Below are 16,669 nucleotides of genomic sequence, written 5' to 3'. Positions count from 1 at the left end.
CATCACACTACCTGACTTCAAACTATACTGCAAGGCTACAGCAACCAAAACAGCATGACTACAGTAACCAAAACAGACATAGAGACCAATGGAACAGAACAGAGCCCTCAGAAATAATATCACATATCTACAACCATCTGATCTTTGACAAACCTGACAAAAACAAGAAATGGGGGAAGGATTCCCTATTTAATAAATGGTGTTGGGGAAACTGGCTAGCCATATGTAGAAAGCTGAAACTGGATCCCTTCCTCACACCTTATACAAAAATTAATTCAAGATGGATTGAAGACTTAAATGTCAGACCTAAAATCATAAAAATCCTAGAAGAAAACCTAGACAATACCATTCAGGACACAGGCATGGGCAAAGACTTCATGACTAAAACACCAAAAGCAATGGCAACAAAAGTCAAAATTGACAAATGGGATCTAATTAAACTAAAGAGCTTCTGCACAGCAAAAGAAACTACCATCAGAGTGAACAGGCAACCTACAGAATGGAAGAAAATTTTTACAATCTACCCATCTGACAAAGGGCTAATATCCAGAATATACAAAGAACTTAAACAAATTTACAAGAAAAAAAAATCAAACAACCCCATCAAAAAGTGGGCAAAGGATATGAACAGACACTTCTCAAAAGAAGACATTTATGCAGCCAACAGACACATGAAAAAATGCTCATCATCACTGGCCATCAGAGAAATGCAAATCAAAAGCACAATGAGATACCATCTCACACCAGTTAGAATGGCCATCATTAAAAAGTCAGGAAACAACAGGCGCTGGAGAGAATGTGGAGAAATAGGAACACTTTTACACTGTTGGTGGGACTGTAAACTAGTTCAACCATTGTGGAAGTCAGTGTGGCGATTCCTCAGGGATCTCGAACTAGAAATACCATTTGACCCAGCCATCCCATTACTGGGTATATACCCAAAGGACTATAAATCATGCTGCTATAAAGACACATGCACACGTATGTTTACTGCGGCACTATTCACAATAGCAAAGAGTTGGAACCAACCCAAATGTCCAACAACGATAGACTGGATTAAGAAAATGTGGCACATATACACCATGGAATACTATGCAGCCATAAAAAATGATGAGTTCGTGTCCTTTGTAGGGACATGGATGAAACTGGAAAACATCATTCTGAGCAAACTATCGCAAGGACAGAAAACCAAGCACCACATGTTCTTACTCATAGGTGCAAATTGAACAATGAGAACACTTGGACACAGAGTCAGGAACATCACACACTGGGGCCTGTCATGGGGTGGGGTGAGCGGGGAGGGATAACATTAGGAGATATACCTAATATAAATTACAAGTTAATGGGTGCAGCACACTAACATGGCACATGTGTACGTATGTAACAAACATGCACGTTGTACACATGTACCCTAGAACTTAAAGTATAATTTAAAAAATGCTTACATATCACTGTATAATCCTTTTAAAGAAAATGTATTTATATATATTCACATGGCAGACTTATGTGACATAGGTAGAATATATAATCAAACTGCAGAATAATTCATATTTAACTAGATTTTAAAAAATAAGTATTTATATTCATATGCATATTAAAAAGGTCTGAAAGAATGCACAGCAAACCATTTTAAAGTAATTCTGGAAATTGCAATCAGCAGGGCCAAAGGGAGTATATCTACTTTATGAATGGACAGATTTGAGTTTCTCTGGTAAGAATATATCGTTTTGTAATACAAATAAGTAGCCAACAGAAAACATAAATGCACTGGGTAAGTTCACATACTTTTTTTTGAGACTCCGTAGCTCAGGCTGGAGTGCAGTGTGCGATCACGGCTCACTGCAGCTTCAGCCTCCCAGGTTCAAGCTCAGCCTCCGGAGTAGCTGGGACAACAGGCCAGCACTATAACGTCTAAATAATTTTTGTACTTTTTTTAAGAGATGGGGTCCCACTATGTTGCCCAGGCTGATCTTGAACTCCTGGACTCCAGTGATCAGCCCACCTCAGCCTCCCAAAGTGCTGGGATTACACGTGTAAGCCACTGGGCCTGGCTGTTCATATTATTTAAAATAAATCTTTTCACAACAAAAATCTATTGGCTCTTTTATAAATATGAAATTTAACGCATTTCTTCTAACACAATGTATCTCTAGGTTACTGAATTAAAGACTTCCTAAGATACTCACTGAGGCATTACCTATAAAAGTACACACTGGGAACACTTAAATGCTTGTAATAATCAATAGTTTAGTAAATGACTAAATATCAACCCAAGAGAATTTTTCAATTTGCCTATTTTGTTTATGAATTGCCTACAGTTTTATAAGGATTTTGAAAGCTAACTCAACAAAAAATAATGTGTATAATTATGTAGAATACATAGCAATACAAAATACTTATACATATAAGTAAAAAAATTCCATTGCATATTTGTGTTATTTTACCTGTAAAAAATACGAAATATATTCTTTTTTCTTTTCCTTTTTTTTTTTTTTTTTTTTTTTGAGATGGAGTCTCACTCTTGTTGCCTAGGCTGGAGTACAATGGTGCAATCTCAGCTCACTGCAACCTCTGCCTCCCAACTTCAAGTGATTCTTCTGCCTAAGCCTCCCAAGTAGCTGGGATTACAGGCACCAGCCACCACATCCAGCTAATTTTTGTATTTTTAGTAGAGACGGGGTTTCGCCATGTTGGCCAGGCTGGTCTAGAGCTCCTGAGCTCAGGTGATCTGCCTGCCTCAGCCTCCCAAAGTGCTGGGATTACAGGTGTGAGCCACCACATCCGGCCATGAAATATATTCTTTTATAAATTGAGCAAACATCATACAAGTCATGTATGTTTACCACTTATGAAACAGACTGCAGGAGTCACAGCACTTGCCAATCAAGAAGCTTACAGTCAAGTGGAACAAACATAAGTAAATCAATTATTATAGTACAATGGCATTCGTTCATTCCATAAAAACGTATGTAGTGCCTACTGTGTGCCAGATATTGTCTAGATGCTACTCATTTGTGAACAAAATGAAAAAAAAATTATTGCCTTCTTCATGGGGAGAGACAGATAACAAAAATATAAATAAAAAAACATATATAGCATATGTGAAGGCCATAAGTATATGGGGTGGAAATAAAGCAGAAAAAGAGAGAGTACGGGGCAGAGGGTTTGTGATTTTTGTTAGTGTTAAGGTAAAGAGTCATGTGGAAGTGTACATCTGAGCAATGGTTTGAAAGATGTTAAGAACAAGCCATAAGGTTCTTTGAAGGAATAGCAAATACAAATAGCTTGAGGGAAGAATGTGTCTGATAAGCATACAAGAAACAACAAGAAGGTTAGTGTAGCTGGCCCAGAGTGAAGAAGAAGTGTATTAAGAAATAGAAGAGAGGTAAAATGCTGCGAGGAAGATCATGCAGTGTAGGGTCTTGTAAAGACTCTTGCACTATACGATCATTGTAAATTCATGGTGGGGTGTGAACACAGGAGGGATGTAATCTGATTTAGGGTTTTTTTTTGTTTTTTTTTTTGAGACAGAGTCTTGCTTTGTTGCCAGGCTGGAATGCAGTGGCACGATCTCGGCTCACTGCATCCTCCGCATCCCAGGTTCAAGCGATTCTCCTGCCTCAGCCTCCCGAGTAGCTGGGACTACAAGCACGTGCCACCACACCGGGCTAATTTTTGTATTTTTAGCAGAGACGTGGTTTCACCATGTTGGCCAGGATGGTCTCCATCTCTTGACCTCATGATCCACCCCACTCGGCCTCCCAAAGTGCTGGGATTACAGGCCTGAGCCACTGTGCCCAGCCTGATTTAGGTTTTAAGAGGATCACTTTGGTTGCTATGTTGATAAAAGACTCTTGGGAGTAGGAGCAGAAGCTGTTTAGAAGGCCACTGCAAATATCCAGGAAATGATAGTAACCTGGGCCATAGAACAGTGAAGGTGATGAAAAGTGGTGAGAATTCGAATATATTTTCAAAGTAGAGTCAACACAATTTGTTGACGCCTTATAAGTGGGATATGAGAGGAGTTAAGATACAGAAAAGAAGAGTCAAGAATGTAGACAAGGAGTTAAGGATGATGGGACATGGTTTAGATCTGTGTCCTCACCAAATCTCATGCTGAAATGTAATCTCCAGTATTAAAGGTGGAGCCTGGTGGGAGGTGATTTCCCTCCATAATAGGGGTGGATTTCTCATGAATGGCTTAGAACCATATCCTTGGCATTGTTCTTGCAATAGTGAGTTCTAGGGACATCTAGTCATTTAAAAGTGTATAGCACCTGGCCACTCTCTCGCTTGCTCCTGCTTTCACCATGTGATGTGCCTTCTCCCCCTTCGCCTGCTGTCATGATTGGGAGCTTCCTGAAACCTCCCTAGAGGCAGATGCCACTATACTTCCTGTACAGCCTGCAGAACCATGAGCCAATTAAACCTCTTTTCTTGTAAATTACCCAGTCTCAAGTATTTCTTTAAAACAGTGCAAGAGCAGACTAATAAGATAGCATTTTCTTGGTATGTGCAATAAGAATGAGTTGTCACTAAGATGGGGAAGACTGTTATAGGGATAGACTTGGAGTGGTAAAGTCAAACTTTTGACACTGAACATGTTAAATTTAAGATGCCTCGTCAGTGTGCAGGTAGAGAAGTCAAGAAGACAAGAAGACAATTGGCTGTAAGAGTAAAGTGGCTTGCTCCACTTCAAAGAATGTGATAGGAAACTTCTGTTTTAGGGATGTAGTTGCAAAAAACACAATGATTTACAATTAGGGGATCCATCTTCACAGACAAAATATTGTCTGGCCCTCAAGAGACACATAAAAAAATATGGCAAATGAATGTGAAAACTGTATTAAATGTTTACATTTATATGCATATGTATTTTTTATGATTTCCTGTTTTGACCTTTTTGATTAAGTGAATAGCTATCAAATCCAATTGCATTGGATAAGAAGTCTGTTGCTGTAAATTTTGCAAATAATGGTTAAAAGCCATTTTTAAATATGTTAAGCATCCATACTAGAAATATTCTAAATATAATGGTTAACAGACTTCTACTTTCTCCTTAATTGTCTGATACCCAGAATTATTTAATAAAATCAGTTAGGTATTTCCTACGTGTTAGTTTTATAACTGTAATATAGTGATGCCCTCATTCAATGACTAGGACTTTGTCCCTATGCTAAATGGCACCAACCAGACTGCTTTCAAGTTTTTCAGTTTCCTCTCTTATTAGAACGCTTGTCAGTTGTGACCTGCTTGCTGCCTAAATGCTTAAAGCTAATCTTTTCAACATTATTGGCTTAAATAAATTACTTTTTTCTTTACGTGTCTACTTATGCCAAATTTTTGGCAAAAGTCACCTTTACATTGCTAACTCAGAAACTTTAAATATGAGTAAGGCAGATTTCATACTCAGAATCTGAATGTACAAGTCAGTCATTTTATATGTGCTTAGAAGTAGATTATTGTTTTTTCACTAATTATTTTACAACATCAGCTTTAACTTTAAAATTTCACATTAAACCTAAGAACCCATTGCTATTTACTATTAATTTATTGACAATCTATACATTGTGGTAATGATATTACAATTACAATTTTTTACATCTGACACAGCAAAAAAGAATTTGCGAGGATCTCAAGACTAAAAGTTATTACTTAACCCTTGAAAATGTCTGTTTTATTTTGTGACCCAAACAGTTTTGTTTTGATTTTTTGTAGGGAAAGTGCTAGGCTATATATACAAATCTGCTGAACAAAAATAAATAAATCTACATAGAATTTAGAATTTTTCTTATAAATTACTACTAACCTTGCTACCAAGCTACCTTAAAAGTGAAATAAATTTTCAGTTGAACCAGTTTATCAACTTCAGGCTTCTAAGTTTCTTACTGAAGAAAAAAAAATTTAAGGAAGACCAATAATTATTACCTTTCTTCTGTATCCAAACACTACTGATATAAATGAATTATTTATCTTGAACATTAAAAGACTTAAATCCTAGCACTTTGGGAGGCTGAGGCAGGAGGACTGCTTGAGACTAGGAGTTCAAGAACAACCTGAGCAACAAAATGAGATCCTGTCCCTACTTAAAAATAATATAAAACATTTTTTAAAAACTAAAGAATAACTAAAAACATATTGAAAAATTAAAATTATTCCATATAGAATATACTTAGGCTTGCATAATATAAACTCTAAAACTAAAAAATAAATTGATGTATAAAAGCTAAAATTTAGATTTTCCACTAACAGTTTGATCCTACAAGATCTTACAAGTCTGAAGAGTTCACTACCTAAGAAATAACATTTCTCTCCTCCCTCAAGTACATCTTCCACAATGCCAATAGACATACCTTCCTAAAACCTAAACCTCACTAAACCTAATCATGTCTCTTCCCCTTTTTAATAACTTAATGTAAAAATGGGGAAAAAAAGCTTTAATAATATCCTATCACCTGCAACTTTTTTTTTTTTTGAGACGGAGTATTGCTCTGTAGCCCAGGCTGGAGTGCAGTGGCGCAATCTCGGCTCACTGCAAGCTCCGCCTCCCGGGTTCACGCCATTCTCCTGCCTCAGCCTCCTGAGTAGCTGGGACTACAGGCACCCACCACCACGCCCGGCTAATTTTTTTTGTATTTTTAGTAGAGACGGGGTTTCACCGTGTTAGCCAGGACGGTCTCAATCTCCTGACCTCGTGATCCGTCCTCCTTGGCCTCCCAAAGTGCTGAGATTACAGGCATGAGCCACCATGCCCGACGCAACTTTCTTAATTGCCTATGTAAACCTCACCTTCCAATGTTATTTGCTAGCACTTCCTACAATACCTGAACTTTAAGCCTACCTGAACTTTAAGCCTGCCTGTCCTTTCCCACTTTTTACATCTGGACATACTTCAATTCACTCATCAAAAATTCACTAAAATCTAAACTTTTTAACCAGCTAATATTTACTGACTAAATTACCAAGTTTAAGGCCCAGTGCTGTGCTGTAAATATGTAACTCTTAAGATGCAGTCCTTGCCCTCAAATGGTGAAATTCTCCCTAAAACCTTACCCCTCTCAGAGCTACTTTTTACATTAAATCTAATTCTCCAGATGTACTTATCATACTATATAGTAATTATTTACGTGACTGTTTTCCCCTACTAGTCTGCGAACAGAAAGAAAAGTAACCGCATTATTCATCTCTGCAGTTCCAGCACCTAGCAAAATGAATTACCAACAGTAGTTGCTCAATGCTGCAATGAATTGTATACAATATACCAAGAGCAAAAACAAAAAATGGCCAGGAGCAGTGGGTAACGCCTGTAATACCAACACTTTGGGAGGCCAATGTGAGCGCACTGCTTGAGCCCTGGAGTGTTAAGATCAGCCTGGGCAACACAGTTGAGACCCGGTCTCTACTAAAAATTACACATATTAGCCAAACACGGTGGCATGTGTCTGTAGTCCCAGCTACTCGGGAGGCTAAGGCAGAAGGATAGCTTGAGTCTAGAGTTTGAGGCTGCAGTGAGCTACGATTGTACCATTGCACTTCAGCAATTGTACCATTGCACTTCAGCCTGGGTGACAGACCAAGACCGTGGATCAAAAGAAAAAAAAAAGCCCTGCTTGCCAAATGAAACAAAATGTGACAACACCTTACCATTATATAACCATATTTAAATGAGCCTTAATTTTAATCTACAATATAAGATATATTTATGAATTAATGGTGAATCATCTCAGCCAACAATAACTCCAAAATAGGCTGGGTGTAGTAGTTCATGCCTGTAATCTCAACACTTTGGGAGGCCGAGGTGAGAGAATCACTTAAGCCCAGGAGTTGGAGGCTGCAGTGGGCTATGATTGGTCACTGCACTCCAGCCTGGGCAAGAGAGTAAGATCTTGACACACATACACACACACGCACACACACACACACACACACACACCCCTCTTAAATATGACCATAGTCCATTATTTCCCCAATGAAGACAATTCTTCACTGGGGAGGGTCCATCCCAAACTTTGCAGATGTTTAGCACTGCTGGCCCTGCAGCCTCAATGTCAATAGCTCAGTTTAGTCATTATGACAAACCAAAACATACAACACATTGAAAATGCTCCCTAGGTGAATAAGCAGCCCCTGAGGTGAGACCCCCCCGCCACCCCACTCCTTAGCTTTTTGGCTCTTTTTGACTTTATTTACAAATAAATCATATATTCCACAGAGAATACTCGCCATGCATCTCTAAAACAAAAACAAAATGTAAGTAAAATTAAAATTGTAGTATGAAATTATTTCCTCAAATACTGGGAACACATTTTATATAGTCAGTGACTCTACCTTAGGGAGATATACATAAGCAAAAAGACTAAAGGCAGGCTGAAGCAGTAAGGACCAGAAAGAAAATATGGCATCTAAAGTCTACATGCAGATGCCAAAATTAAACAAACTAATTTCTTCAAAAGTAGGATATTCAAGATGATCTTTTAAAATGTGGGAAGAAATCATAAAGAATCTAACTTTTATTAAGAGAACGAGAAAAATTTGCTAACTACTAATATTTAACACATGGATGAAGACTGCTGCCACTCATAGGACTGAATATTAGGCTTTTTATGGCAAGCTACCTGGCAGGAAGAGTGTGAATTCCACATTGTAGAGGAGCTCACAGTGGTATCCTTACTCACACTGCTGAGAATCATAATTTATGGGTCTATAATGAAGTAGATTTATAAATTATACTATTCTAAGCCAACTTTCATAAAAAATGAGGGGGCTTTAAAAAGATTCCTTCCAAAAAAAAAAAAAATGGATTAAACATAATACTAGTTAACAGAATCACAAGAAATAACACGAAGTGCCAAAGCTGATGCTTTTGCTGCTAGTTATCAGCCACACTGTGAGGAAAAATGATTATCTCAGTCAAAAAATAACTATAAATTTAAGAAGAAACTATTTGAGTTACAGTATTTATTATTGTTAACAATCGCCTTAGTTTCTAATTCACTTTGAGAAACTGGCTAATAAGAATATAAAGCATTCACAATTAGCAAAATATCTGAAGACACTGTTTATATAATCTTTATCTCATCCTATTTCATTTATATTTATTAGTGTATATCTGACATAAAATACTAGAATATTAGTAAATGTATATAATCCATAAACAAATATGCATATACTGGTGATCCATGCTGCAAAACATTTTTACTGATCGGAAACACAAAATAGTTCTAAGACCATCAATATATAAGACCTGAGTCTAAAATAATGCAGTCTAAGAAGAATTTCCCAAACCTTTAAGTCAACCAGATTTAAGGATACTCAGCAAGGCTGGGCCCGATGGTTCACGCCTGTGATCCCAGCACTTTGGCAGGCCGAGGCAGGCAGATCATTTGAGGTCAGGAGTTTGAGACCAGCCTGGCCAATGTGGTGAAACCCCATCTCTACTAAAAATACAAAAATTAGCCAGGCATGCTAGCAGGCACCTGTAATCCCAGTTACTTGGGAGGCTGAGGCAGGAGAATCGCTTGAACCTGGGAGGCAGAGGCTGCAGTGAGCCAAGATCACACCACTGTACTCCAGCCTGGGCAACAAGAGCAAGACTCCATCTCAAAAAAAAAAACCAGCAAGAACTGGCTATTGTTAATCTTCCACTCAAAAAAAAAAAAAAAGTAAAAACCCCTCAAAAATAGGCCAGGTGCGGTGGCTCACGCCTGTAATCCTAGCACTTTGGGAGGCCAAGGTGGGTGGATCACCTGAGGTCAGGAGTTCAAGACCAGCCTGGCCAACATGGTGAAACCCCATCTCTACTAAAAATACAAAAAATTAGCCAGGCATGGTGGTGGGCGCCTATAATCTCAGCTTACTAGAGAGGCTGAGGTAGGAGAATTGCTTGAACCCGGGGAGCGGAGGTTGCAGCGAGCCAAGATCGTGCCACTTCACTCCAGCCTGGGAGAAAGAGCGAAACTCCGACTCAAAATAAATAAATAAATAAATAAAGGAACAGATTGGATATAAGAATTAAAAATTTTAAAGGCAACAATCAGTGAAAAGACGCTTTAACTCAGGGTCCTAAAGCAAAATAATTCCAAAACGGTGTGCTATTCCCTAATTGCAAAAATGGGGGTGGGGCACGGTGGAATGGAAAGAAGCAAATTTTTAGCAATCTCTAGTAGTTCTTCTACTTACAATCTGGACTTTATCAGATTTATTTATGTTTCAAGAGGAAAATAAAAAGTGTAAAACAGCACTTTTAAAAGGCTTCTAACTAGCCTTTAAAAATCATTTTTACATTCAAAATTTTATTTTTTAAACATTTCTTGAGCTGATAAACATATAACATTAAATCTGCTTACATTTAATAGTATTTTAATGCATTCTAATCAGAGTATAAGATCTATGTCTCTGTTTCTAGGTTCACTTAAGTAGTTATCTGTGAAAACATTTTGTCCACAGTGGGCTGACATGAAATAGTATCAAATCTCATTGCCTAAAACTTTTGTAGATGTTACTACCTATGAATAAAAATCACATTATAAACATTTAAAAGTATAACCATTACACAGAAATGAACAGTTCTTTTCCAACTATTAAAAAAGCTCTTTCCTAAAAGCTTTCTAGGCAAATGAACAACTCTGAAGCAAATGAAAATTAAGTTCCAGACTTTTTTTTCTGATCAGCAGGCTTCCATTACACACTTACTTCCATTAAAATAGGAGTTGTAATGGGACATGGCAACTACAGGTGAAGAGTTATCTCATTAATTTCAGTTGCTGGGTTTCTTGCCAGTTCCCCAGTCTACTTCTGTTTCTATGGCAACAAAGGTAGGATAAGGAAAACACAAGGAACACTTTAAGATAACAGCTAAGTGGGGAAAGTCAAAGTATTGAATGGCATATACAGTAATTTAATTTTAAGAAAATAATCGAAAATATAAAAAGAAGGAAATTACAGTTCATACAACCTTAAAAATACTCAAAGGGAGGACCTTGCCATTCCAATATTTTTTCCTTGATTGTTTTCATGAAAACATATTTAAATTTTACTGATAACTTTTCTAGAAATTTGATTGCACTCCTACCATGGGTGGCCCAAAACTCAAAAAACAAAACCCAGAAATCACTAAATGTCCAGATTCATTTTCCAGCAAAAATCACAGTACTTGAAGTAATGCTTTTTAAAAAATATTCTATCATATTTTGTGATCCTAGTTAGGAATTTACTTTAAACCCTTACTTTCTTTAAAATAATTGATTCTAACATGGCCCTTTAAGCTAAGCAAAGCAGCTACATTTAAGCTCGAGACGAGGCTGGGCGACAAGGCAAGACGCTATCTCTACAAAAATTTTTTAAATTAGCCAGGCATGATGGTGGGTGCCTGTATTCCCAGCTACTCAGGAGGTTGAGGCGTGAGGATCTGTTGAGCCTGGGAGGTTGAGGCTGCAATGAGTCATGTGTGCACCACCAAACTCCAGCCTGGGCAACAGAGTGAGACCCTGTCTCAAACAAACAAAAAAACAAAGAAAAAGAAAAAAAAAAAAGAAATAAACCCATCTGTTAATATGAATCTTTCATATAGATATACTGCGTATCAATAAATTACATACAATGTGTCTGGAATGGAAGTTTCTTCCGTAGATTTACTAAGTAATTCTGGGATCATGTTAAGTCTGTAAATATTCAATATCATGAATTTTAATTATTTATTTATTTTTAGAGACAGGGTCTTGCTATATTGCCTAGGCTGGTCTTGAACTCCTAGGCTCAGGCCATTCTCCCGCCTCAGCTTCCCAGTGCTGGGATTACAGGCGTGAGCCACTGCACCTGGCCCAATATCATGACTTTAATAGACTTTTAAACTGCTTGTTCTTTTTCAAGTTGCTCTATATTCATATTATCTTCTTTCCTTTTTCACAACATTCTTATTCTAAAAAGAGACTCTGTCTCTCTCTCAACTCTCATCCACTCACTTTGGTGGAAGCAAGCTGCCATGTCAGACACAGCACCATGGAAATGACCATGTGATCAAGAACTAAGGCCTCCCACCAACAGAACAGGGACAAGGAAAAAAGGCGTGCCAAGGACTATATGAGCTTGGAAGCAGATCTTCTAGCCCCAGTTGAGCCTTGCAATGACTGCTGCCCCAACTGACAGCGTGACAGTCACCTCTTGAGAGATCTTAAGCCAAAACCACCCAACTAAGCCACTACCAGATTCCTGAGCTACAGAAACTCCAATAACAAATACGTTTTACCCTGTTAAGTTTTGAAATATTTGCTAAACAGAATTAGATAAATTGATAAAGTCTCTTATTCATCTCTTTATTCCCTCTCACCCCAACACTGAGTTCCTTGCCTGGAGAAGATACTTAGTAAATAAATGATGAAGCAAAGCCTTAAGATTTGTGATGCAGTTTGGCCAAAACTCATGCCAAATGGGCTTACTCTACCACTAAGGGAAACAAAAATTTAAGCCCCCAACTCCATATGACCGCTAAAGTAATAAAAAGAAAATACATGTTCACTTAATAAAACATATATGCTAATCTGTACCATCAGAGAACAAAGAGTATGACCAAAATTTGTATTTCCACCTTTAAATCTATCATTATTTTCCTCAGTGATCATGCAAACTTTGGCCAAATCTCTGTGTTTTATCTTTGTAGAATCTGGAATGTACTTCTACGTATTCCATCAGTTGAAATCTTACCCCTCTTAGGATAATGTTCCTGCGAGGAAAAATTATGGAAGACTTTAACAAAGGGAAAAAAAAGATTATGTCCTATCTAGGGCATCATACCAAGTTATCCGTCCCTTTCACTATCCTTTTTATTTTGGGGGTTTTCATGGTAAAATACACACACCAGTAGCCCCCACTTATCCACATTTTCACTGTGAGGCTTCAGTTACGAGCAGTTGGCCAACGTCCAAAAATATTAAAAAGAAAATTTTAGGAATCAACAATTCACAAGTTTTAAATTGTGTGCCATTTTGAGTAGCATGATGAAATTTCATGCCTTCCCCCTCCATCCTGCCTGGGACACAAATCATCCCTTTGTCCAGCATATCCACTCTATAAACGCTACCTGCCTGTTAGTCACCTAATAGTTGTCTAGTTATTAGATTGACAAAACATAGTCATCCACTGGGGGTTGGGCAGCATCCACTGAGTGTCTTGGAACGTATCTCCTCGGGGACAAGGCAGGGACTACTGTAATATAAAATTTGCCATTTTTGCCAGTGTTTTAAAAAGCCTACATTCTCCTATCCAAGTACTAACCAGGCCTGTCCCTGCTTTGCTTTAGAGATTAGAGAGTGGGCACATTCTTTAACCATTTTTAAGTGTACAATTAGCTGGCATTAAGTTCATTCACAACATTGTGCAAACTCCACCACTATCCATTTCCAGGCCTTTCAATTCTCTTTGAACTAAATTCTCAGACAATAAAAACACTGAACTTCTAATATTCTGCATGTGCATTAAAAAACAAAAAGTAGGCCGGGCGCGGTGGCTCACGCCTGTAATCCCAGCACTTTGGGAGGCCGAGGCGGGCGAATCACAAGGTCAGGAGATCAAGACCATCCTGGCTAACATGGTGAAACCCCGTCTCTACTAAAAATACAAAAAAATTAGCCAGGCATGGCGGCGTGTGCCTGTAGTCCCAGCTACTTGGGAGGCTGAGGCAGGAAAATGGCGTGAACCCAGGAGGCAGAGCTTGCAGTGAGCCGAGATAGCGCCACTGCACTCCAGCCTGGGCAACAGAGCAAGACTCCATCTCAAAAAAAAAAAAAAAAAGTAATTAGAAAAACTAAGTATTTTAGTTTTTAATCTTAAGAACCCAAGTTTACAAAAGAAAGGTAAATCCTTTGGCAAATGGGACTAATTTAATAAATTCAAATTTTAAAAATTTATGGTTTTAACCAATCGGACAAGCTAGCATTAATCCTTAAAGTTTACAACATGAAACAGATAAATTCCCATGTTCAAGTAAATTGAGTCATTATTTTGACAGTATTTTTTTTTTGACATGTAATCTTGCTCCGTTGCCCAGGATGGAGTGCAGTGGTGTGATTACGGCTTGCCGCAGCCTCCGCCTCATAGGCTCCAGGGATCCTCCCAGCTCAGTCTCCCAAGCAGCTGGGACTACAGACACATGCCAACATACCCAGTGAATTTTTTGTAGTTTTTGTAGAGACAGGGCTTCACCATATTGCCCAGGCTAGTCTCAAACTCCTAAGCTCAAGCTATTTGCCTGCCTTAGCCTCCCAAAGTGCTGGGATTACAGGCCCAAGCCACCGGGCACGGCCCAACAAATTTATATTTCAACAGTAAGTATATTTTGTAGCATGGCAGCTTGAAGATAATTTTCAAATCTTTAGGTAGCCTAAAACCTTGGACTGATATTAAATAATTATTCAATGCGTAATAACTTCTAAGTAAAATACTGAAACATTGATTACTATGCATCCTTTTAAACATATACTTTTTTTTTTTTTTTAAACGCAGTTTTGCTCTTGTTGCCCAGGCTGGAGTGCAATGGCATGATCTCGGCTCACCGCAACCTCCGCCTCCCGGGTTCAAGCGATTCTCCTGCCTCATCCTCCTGAGTGGCCGGGATCATAGGCATGCGCCACCACACCTGGCTAATTTTGTACTTTTAGTAGAGACGGGGTTTCTCCATGTTGGTCAGGTTGGTCTCAAACTCCTGACCTCAGGTGATCTGCCCACCTTGGCCTCCCAAAGTGCTGGCATTACAGGCTAAACATACACTTTTGTTTCTTGTTTTTATATACTAACGACAAGCTGTTTTAGGTCATGTTAGTGGATGTGTCAATTTTTGCCACTTTAAGAGGTGAAAAAGAGGTATGTGTGCTGTAAAAAGTGGTATTGTGTGTGCTCATGAATTCTACTACTCTGCTAAAATGCTGGTATATGACACAGTTCTCAATTATTCACCTCCAACTTTTCTCTGTAAAACAGAAATTAGTCACTTCGACTAAAAGTTACGATTAGTATGATTCGTTGAAATTTGTTACATAAGTTTAGCCTAAAGCTGCCTCTTTACATATGTTAAGTTCAGCCTAGAGGTTTCTCTGTACATTCTGAACTATATCTCTAACGAGTGGAGGTACAAACAGTCCATAGCCCACTCTTGTGCCAGTCACCCAGTTTTGGCAAATCAAATGTGGCCAACTGTTCCAACTGTGTTTAACTAAGGCAAATACCAAGCTGTAACCAACCCAGCTATTTCTGTACCTCACTTCTGTTTTCTGTATGTCACTTCCTTTTTCTGTCCATAAATCTTCTTCCACCACTTGGCTATGCTGGAGTCTCTGAGCCTACTCTGGCTCGGGAGGCTGCTTGATTCGTGAATTGTTCTTTGCTCAATTAAACACTTAAATAAATTTGGCTGAAGTCTTTCTTTTAACAGACTATACCAGGAGTAACAATGACACGGAATCACAGCTCGGTATGTGCATTTATTTTCAAGGAAAAGGAGTAGTATTGTCCTAAGAAAGGATTCTTATGCATTTTGGTCTCCTGGCCTCTTTACACTCTTAGGACTTGTTGAAGACTCCAAAAGAGTTTTTATTTTACATAGGTTGTAACTCTTGATGTTTACCATATTGGAAATTAAGACTCAGAAATATTTTAAGCACTTATTTACTGTTTCATTTGAAGACAACAATGATTAACATATTGCATATCAGCAAATTTTAGTATTTTTATAAAAATATGTGTGACACCACAGATCCTGTTAGAGAGAAGCATTGCCCTAAAGTTTGTTCAAGAATATAAAAGACAACAAAGGACCTAACCTAGAAAGTAAATTTGTCTTGATTTATAACAGCTAACATAGAAAAGAAGCTACCAAACATTTTATTTTTGTTTTTTCCTCCATTTATTTATTTTTTTTCTATTTTTTAATTTATTTCCATAGGGTATTGGGGAACAGGTGAGGTCTGGTTACATGAGTGGTGATCTGTGAGATTTTGGTGCACCCAACACCTGAGCAGTATACACTGCACACAATTTGTAATCTTTTATCCCTCAGCCTCCCTTCCCACCCTTTCCCCCTGAATCCCCAAAGTCCACTGTGTCATTCTTATGCCTTTGCATCCTCATATCATAGCTTAGCTCCCACTTATGAGTGAGAACATACGATGTTTGGTTTTCCATTCCTGGGTTACTTCACTTAGAATAATAGTCTCCAATCTTATCCAAGTTGCTGCAAATGCCATTAATTCATATCTTTTTCATATAATGACTTCTTTTCCTCTGGGTAGATACTCAGTAGTGGGATTGTTGGATCAAATGGTTGTTCTACTTTTAGTTGTATAAGGAATCTCCACACTGTTTTCCATAGTGGTTGTACTAGTTTACATTCCTACCAACAGTGTAGAAGTGTTCACTGTTCACCGCATCCATGCCAACATCTATTATTTTTTGGCTTTTTGATTATGGCCATTCTTGCATGAGTAAGGTGGTATTGCACTGTGGTTTTGATTTGCATTTCCCTGATCAATAGTGATGTTGAGCATTTTTTCATGTTTGTTGGCCACTTGTATATCTTCTTTTGAGAATTGTCTCCTCATGTCCTTAGCCTCCTTTTTGATTGGATTGTTTTTTTCTTGCTAATTTGAGTATTAAAATGTTCGAAACATTTTAAATTTTAGAA

At 38.1% G+C, this 16,669-nt stretch overlaps 1 protein-coding gene across 3 annotated transcripts in view; it reads right to left on the bottom strand.

Moving 5' to 3' along the window:
• Nucleotides 1-16,669, bottom strand: part of BAZ2B (bromodomain adjacent to zinc finger domain 2B) — a 385,701-nt gene that overhangs the window by 296,414 nt on the left and 72,618 nt on the right. Inside the window, exon 1 of one of the 3 annotated variants that reach the window (XM_058441742.1) lies at nucleotides 10,693-10,747. The exons of the other annotated variants lie outside the window; for them this stretch is intronic. The gene's annotated coding sequence lies outside the window, so the exon portion shown is untranslated. Of the gene's footprint in view, nucleotides 1-10,692; nucleotides 10,748-16,669 lie in introns of those variants that run through there. 3 annotated transcript variants of the gene reach the window in all.

Source organism: Hylobates moloch, unplaced genomic scaffold (assembly GCF_009828535.3).
Source record: "Hylobates moloch isolate HMO894 unplaced genomic scaffold, HMol_V3 SCAFFOLD_1, whole genome shotgun sequence".
Lineage (NCBI taxonomy): Eukaryota > Metazoa > Chordata > Mammalia > Primates > Hylobatidae > Hylobates > Hylobates moloch.
This window is presented reverse-complemented; position numbering and strand designations above follow the sequence as displayed.